Source organism: Dermacentor albipictus, chromosome 1 (genome assembly GCF_038994185.2).
Source record: "Dermacentor albipictus isolate Rhodes 1998 colony chromosome 1, USDA_Dalb.pri_finalv2, whole genome shotgun sequence".
In the NCBI taxonomy this organism is placed as follows: domain Eukaryota; kingdom Metazoa; phylum Arthropoda; class Arachnida; order Ixodida; family Ixodidae; genus Dermacentor; species Dermacentor albipictus.
The window spans coordinates 80,874,069-80,881,855 of NC_091821.1; the positions used below are offsets into that span (position 1 = coordinate 80,874,069).

Sequence of the window (7,787 nt, forward strand, 5' to 3'; positions counted from 1 at the left end):
AACGAGGAAGCTGAGGAATAGATACCTACAGCTGAGGGAGGGGGTCCAACGTGGTTCTAGTGTGGGAAAGGAGGTGAAGGAGACGGAAAGAAAAATGTGGGAAGAAAGAATGCTCGGAAAGCCAGCGCTATCTATGTATAGGTCACAAAAACAGGAGATTAAGAGAGAGCTCTTATTTGATAACTCGCGGGGCAGCTCGCTATTATTCGAAGCTTGGACAGGGGTTTTGAGAACGAAAACATACAGGGCTAAATTTGAAGATGTGGACCTTTTGTGCACAGCTTGCGGAGCCAAAAAGGAGACCACAGAGCATATAGTGCTGAGATGCACAGACCTTCACCCGACTCTGGCAGAGGGAACAGTGGCAGATATGGAAGGGGCATTAGGTTTTTCCGGGGAACGACGGTAAATAGACGAGAAAAGAGTGGCAGTAACGAAGGGGAGGCTAGAGGATTGGTGGAGGAAGTCAAGGGAGAGATAATACCATAAATCGGGGAGATAATGTTTTATATGCTTTCTTATAGATAGTTATTTTGGGGGGAGGAGGGGAGTGAAAACTAGTTTCAGGAGAAGAGGATATAAAGAAAGGAAAAAAATAGGAGGGGGAGCAAAAGGCTAGGTGGCGCCAGCCGCCGCCCGTTACAAAGGGTGTAGCCGCCATCCATCCATCCATCAATTCATGGCATAGCCTGGCACATAGAGTTTCTCACTATAACACCTAGAGGGAAATCTGGCGCCACCATCTATGGGAGTTTCTTAAGGGGGCACCGTGCCGTCATGGGAATGACGGTATATGTGTCTGCGAGGCTCGTGTTGGCTGGTGTTGCACGAGGCTTCGTCTAAAACGTGGATATGGCTACACAAATAACGCGTCCTCAAAGTAAAATCTTCATAACATGTTTTCATTCACGCACATTACATCTTTACTCACCTACAATGCATGACTAAGCGAGGAAAAGCAAGAACAGACGACAAACTGTTTCAATGTGAGCGCGAACCTTGTCGTCTGTCCTCCAACTTTCGCGGCCCGCTGATATTTTTTTACGTAACATATAATCGTACACGCATAACAAGTTTTTAAAGAAAACATGTTTTTGCGTAATAATAAAACCAAAACAGCGTTTGACGTGCTGTTTTAGTAGAAAATGAATCATTGCGACAGACGGAACGGTGCTTGCCAAGCGCGTCTTCAAGGTGTCCTGTCTCTCCGAGAACAATGCCAATCCGAAGTCACACTATACTGGCATTCCCATGCATACCACAGCGCAGCAGCGCCAGATTTCCCTCTAGGTAATGTAGTGAGAAACTCTATGGGCTGGCATAGACATAGCATAGAGTTTCTGGTTCATGGCATAGATTTAAGATGCCGTTTATCGATTCAAATTGTACGGCGGCTATATTTGCAAACGGAGTGGTCGTTTCCTTTGTGCAGCTTCACGCATGTTCGTTTTAATTTGACAGCAGTAATATCTCGGCCAGTTTGTGCGTCCGACATTCGATAGCCGCTACCAGGCGAACGTATTTAAAGACGGTGAATTTTATCAGCTGCAGCGTTTCACTGGCGTAATGGCTACATGCACGGCTTCCGTTGTCAGTGATCTGCCGCCTCTGGCCGCGTAATGACGGGTTGCTTGAAGAAAGTTTACTAGCTAGCGTGAAAACTCATCGCTGGAACCGAGCACAGTCTGTCTGGAAACTATTCAAGAAAGCGGATTAACCGTACAGCCTCTGGGTGTGTGCACCGGTGAGTTAAAAAAAATACTGCTTCGCATTTTCAACATTAAATTTCTTCGGGTTTGAGGCGGATAAAACAGATTCCTGTAGCCAATTCTTTTTTTCAAAGTAGAAAATCATAATAAAGTTATTGCTCTTCAAAGGCAATTCAAACAATGCTCTTGTTATTTAATTTGCCACGTTGCTAAAATTCCTAACACGGAGTACAGTGTAAAAAATAAATCGTTTTGGCTAGTCTGCATGATTGATACACTGTGATAAATTCACAGCACATTAGTACAAGTGTACTTCCGGTGATACAGTTTGATTAATATCATTTGATACATATTAAAATTACTGTGTTTATTACCTAGTAGCTGGCAAAAAAATTAATCGAGGCTTCACTAAGCACAGCCCGCACAATGACACCATTGAAGGAAATGCACCCTCAAGAGAGTGTTGTGTGTGTGTGTGTGCTTTTCTGTCATGGAGCGTTTTGTGCACTGTTCTTAGCCATACATGAATCACAAACTCACCCACGCTTCCACCATAGGAATTGAGGCTTTCTTCTTTTGCCTCCAGCCTCCAAGATGCTGCTCATATTTGATCATCGCCTTTGGACTCTATTGTCTCTGCATGTACAAGTCAACAGTGAATGTGTCGCCACAGAGCCAGAATCCTCGCAAGGTATGTTTTTGAACACTTCAACTAGAACTGTGATTTGTTCATTAATTGGACAAGCTTTGGTTTTACCATTTTTTGCTTGCATGTTTGTCATGGCTTCATGATTTCTCTTTTCAGGAAGAAGGACAAAAGAGAGATTATTGGTTTGCAAGCTGCCCACGCCAAGCCACAAGAAGCTGAACGGTCACCATAATGACAACAGGTCCTCTTGAACTACGTGCCTCACCATGAAATGTTTGCAAGTTTACCAGATAGAGGGCTGTGAGCGCTATCGGGAAAACAGCAGTCTACAGTTTTATATTGGACCAAGCAGGAATGCTAAAATTTGACATACAAGCTTACTTGATTTTAACGGCGTTTCATGACAATCTGAGAAGTAACGAGTTGAGTCCCAGTCCCGTGTTTTTTTTCTCGTCATGTAGCTAGCTCCTACTTGGTAATGCACAAACTCTGTCATCTGCTATTTGCAAATCAGATTGACGGGCATTACCACCAAGTATCACATGCTCCCTCATAGCGTTAATTTGTTACATGAAACTGCAAATAATTTTAAAGCCTTCAATACCGCTCAGTGCAATTTTGAGGAAATGATGCTTCATGTTGACTGAAACTCTGGCGGTCACTTCACTTTATTATTCTATTTTTATTTAAAGTATGCTCAGGGCCATACGCCATTAAAGAGCGGAGTGGGTACAACGCAGTAGAGTAAAACAAACGAACAAGAACAGTGAGTTCTGGTAATACAATGTTAGCTAATGTTTTGCAAAAAAAAGGTTGTTATCGGTGATGGCTACGATACTTGAGGGAAGGTGGTTCCATTCCCGAGATGTGCGGGGAATGAAAGATTGAAAGAAAGTCTTCGTGTAGCAAGAATCAATCCCTGCGTTACTGCGATGATCGATGCAGTTTGAGATGTACTTGAGGTCGCGGTATGAAGTCGCGGTGAAGTGTTGTATGACGGAAAATCTTATAAAATAGCGAAACATGGTGACTGCGGCGATTATCTAGGGGAATAAGTGCTGCTTAGTTTCATTAAGGTTATACTCACTGTACGGTTATAATTAGAAAGAATGGAAAGAGCAGAGTTACGTTGTACTAGTTCAAGTGAAGTAGTAAGACTAACACAACTGGGATCCCATATTGTAGATGCATATTCAAGTTTTGAGCATATTAGCGTCTCGTAAAGGTGTAGTTTTAAAGTAGACTGTGCTTTGGAAAAGTTGCACTGTAAGTACCCGAGCAGGTGAATAGCATTGTTAATGACATACTCCATATTGGTCCAATTTAAATTATTTGTAGTGTGTACACCAATATATTTATAGGACATGACAAAATCAGTGCAAAATTGCACTTTTCATTTGCTAACTACAAAAGGCTCATGTACACTTCGCATGAAATCAGTAACTAGGCTAGCCCTGCACCGTAAGAGATGGCTAGAACAGGCAACTTCACACAACTGGCCTACTCCACACTTCTCAAACATGACAAACCAAAAAAATCAATTTTTCTTTCTCTTCAAACAGCAGATGACATACGTGAGGACAGTGCGTTCACAAAAAGCTTTTGAAATACACTCGAAGTTGGGCTTAAAATTCAGCCAATCAACAATGGACGAGCATGGGAACTTATCTTCGTCACGGTTCTCACAAATATGATTGATTGTTGAAACATTGGCTACAGGCTGCAGGCTTCCCTTGCTCACCTCTGTTACTCAACTGAAGTGTTCATCTCCTCGTAACCTTTTTGCATTGTTTGAACATGCCACCCGAGATGTTTTTTCAACATGAAACTGTAAATTACATTTTACAAGAATCCGTGAGCATTAGTTGGGCATACTTATACGTTTATTTAGTGTCCTTGTTTTATACACAATATTTGCAGAGGTCCTTGTAGGCATTGTCTCCATAACGTTCCTCGCCTTCCTACGAGTACTCCACTTGTGTCAAAGCCTTTACGGCTGCAACAGAGCACTAAATGTCCAGCAGAAATATCAAGAACACACAATATGTGATTTAAAATTTAGCATAACGTTTTTTCCCCCTCTACACTTCGTGCCTATCTCCAATGTGTTATGAAAACAATGCGACATTACAGCTCGAGCTTACCTTACTGGCAATACATCTTTGCCGAGCACTTCTTACGTTTCTTTTTTTAATCTAGCTGAAGTCGTAGAAGGCAGACAACATACGTATAGTATGAAACACGTCAAACAGCACTGTATAGGCCCGTTTATAGTCCGACGTTATCGGCGCGCGGGCGAGCGTTGTTCGCGGTCAGTCACGCTGCGCCAGCCGAGATGCCATCCCCTCTCGCCGTAGGCTGCTATCTTCGGAGCATGCGCAGAAGGTTCGCCAAGTCGCGCGCCGTCCGCAAAAGCCGTCTGCGGAGTTGTGTTGGCGCGGTTGGCGCCTTTTTCTTCGCGCGCAATGCATTGTGGTGCGAGAGTTCCGCCGACTTCGACGCGCGAATGGCTCCGGAGCCATATCGGCGCCGGGCGCGTTGGAAGCCGCCGGTTACGTTAGCTGCGCTGGGGCGCCCGACTATTGGCCTCGAGCTCCACCACTGGAAAAGCTGGCGCCACCGTCGGCGTGACGTGCTAGGAGGGATCACGTGGACATAGCGGCCGCGTCGGCTGCTTCGGGCGCGCCGAAGCGAGCTGAAAACGAGTTTAAATTCCCTCGTACGCTGCGGTTTTCATTTAGTGGGGAAATTTTCCCGCTTCGAGTGTCTCCTTTACAACGCTTGAAAGCACTACAATAGGTAGTGGCTGCCTTTGAAGGCGCGCAACATGGTAGGCTTCTGCTCGGTGCCGCAGGGCCGGACGCACGTGACGGAGGCCGGTGTCGGCCTTATTCACACGTAGCCGCAGGACAAGAAGCTGTGTGAAGCTTGGCTCGCGAAACATAAAACCGGCAGTCATCGGCTACAACTCGGGTATGCAGCAAGCACAGACGCGAGGAAGATTTCTGCTACGGCGCCTGGTCTGCGATGTTCTCAAAACGCGCACTGAGACGCTCGCCTTAGTCCGCTGCCCGACTAATGTCATGACGGTTTGGTCTATGAACTTGTCGATACTATAGATACTGCCAAGTTCAGTGGAGTGGAAAGGCAGCGGTGAGAAGCACATTTAAAGAAAGCATGGCATATGGTCATGTTTGTGTTATGAATTAATGCACTGGATTACAAAAAAGGGGCAGCGGGAAACTGCACGCTGAGAACGCCGATAAACATACAGTGCGACGCAACTCGAGAAATAGTATTGAAAGGTCAAAGAATTTAGAAGAAAAAAAAAGATTGCATCGTCGCGACGGCACATCACAGTCCCCGTAGGCGTCGAAGTCTCTACAATGAAATTATTTTTGAACAGCTCTGATAGCGCCCACGCAACAATGGTTGCCTGTATACTGTCAAATGCTCATACTCTGCGGCCTAAAGCTCATGGCACGGTGCGAAAACGCGCGCGCGGAGAAAACGAAACAGTGCGCGGACAAGCATGCAGACGCGCAGTCGGTCGCTGCGAATCTGCGCGATCGCTGCATTGAGGCTTCATTCTATTACGCTCCATTTAGTTATACAAACACTATAAGAACCTATTTCACATAGTTTGCTCTCGGCGTTTATCTACCTTTCACGCAAGAAGCCGGTTCGGGAGACTCCATCGCGGCGACCGCGCGCAGTGGCGTTCACTGTACGTATTTGGTAAAGAGATAGCGGCTGTAAACGATTGTGTGCTTTCAGCTTGCCCAAGATTATTATTTAGACAGTAAGAAACCTCTCTCGTTTCGAAAGTACTTACAGAAATGTCCGGGTGAGCTCGCGCGTGGTGTTTTCAGTGGGCGCTGACAGCAAAACCTATGAGGAGCGCGTCACGTGATCCCTCATACTACGGCATAGAGGCGCTTCCGATAGAGGGCGACTCCGTAACTCCTCGCCGCCAATAGAGGTGTCGTTTTCGCTGACGTGACGTAGCGTGCGCGCGCGGGCGTTACGTCGGACTGTAAACGGCCCTTATGTAACACAAGTACGAGTGCAGCCCAGCACAATATCGTTGTCCTTGCTTTAGCGGCACGCCTAACACGATGAGAAAACTTCGCTCGATTTCAGTTTTTAATTCCGTTAAATAGATTACTATTTGTGTTTCTGTATGTTGCAAACTCAGTGATTGACAGCCTTAGCTCCACCTGACCTGTGCGAAAGTTGTGGGCATGTACTGCTTCATTCACGATTGACAATAAACAATGCAAGCTTACTTGTATGACTTGTTTTTATGCGAAGCATATTTCTAGAGCTCAACCCAGCTCCTCAGGCGCGACGGTGTCGCCTTCAATACCACGTGACACCGTGACGTCACGACAGAGGAGAAACGGGGCTCCAACTCGCGCCGTCGCCTTCAAGGCTGACCACGTGACACCATGACGTCACGACAGAGGAGAAACGGGGCTCCAACTCGCGCCGTCGCTCGAGGCGTCGCGGCGGTATATAAGCAGCTGCGCTTGCCTCTGCTAGACACTCACGAGGTGAGATACCTCCTGGAGACAGAGCTGCTCGTTGGAATGAGAAGCGAAGGTTGCGGCGGGCTACAGAGACTGTTTCTAGGTGGCTTTGCTACGGCGCAGCGACTACGCGCCCCGCATCGGACGCGGTGAGCGTCGAGCAACGCAGCGTTCGGCGCGACAACGAAATGTGCGCCTGAGCAAGCGCCGCACGCCTGAGCCGACGCCGACGACACCGGCTTTTCTGCGACAGGAGCTCCTTAACGCTGTCGCGTTAAAATAAAGGCTAGTATGCTTCGCATCCTGGGCTTAACCTTAGCTAAGCCACAGCCAGTTTTTTTTCTTTTTTTGCCAGTTAAAGTGACCCTGAAACGCTTTTGACGATTTTCTACAAACATACTGAGTCGTTAGAGTAGGTCCTTCTGTTCATTAATTGACACATCTAAGTGCTCTGCGTAAAGTGCGTAATTTATTATAAGGTTTTAAAAATGCACATCGCTGCCGATCGCAGCGCACTGCTCGGCGGAATTTTAAGCCGCCCCTACCCATATGACCCAAATCACCCATATGACGTCAGTGGGACGAGCTATCCGATTGGCTGACCAGGGCGCATGATCGATAATTTTTCCAACTTTATGGTAAACAAATGATCTTCGTAATAGTTAGAATGTTAGTTAATTTGTTTTGTAAAGAGAAAGTAGCAGAGAGAGAATGCACAAGAACAATTTTTCAGTACACTTAAGCACTTCCGGCACACAGCAAGTGTCATCTGCTTGTGTTACAACGTACTCCATTTTGACGAGAGCTCCGCGGTCAGAGTTGGTCTCAGTCTTTTCGCGAGTACTATGATTCGACTTTGTTGCCTTGTGGACTGCAAACGTAGCGACTGGCAATATG

The 7,787-nt window shown here is 46.3% G+C and overlaps 1 long non-coding RNA gene across 1 annotated transcript; it reads left to right on the forward strand.

The window, feature by feature from the left end:
* The first annotated feature begins 1,294 nt into the window (after positions 1-1,294).
* LOC135907466 (uncharacterized) lies at positions 1,295-4,880 on the forward strand. The gene is made up of 3 exons (XR_010566007.1): positions 1,295-1,744; positions 2,296-2,404; positions 2,522-4,880. It is a non-coding gene; the product is annotated as an uncharacterized lncRNA (long non-coding RNA).
* Positions 4,881-7,787: the final 2,907 nt, after the last annotated feature.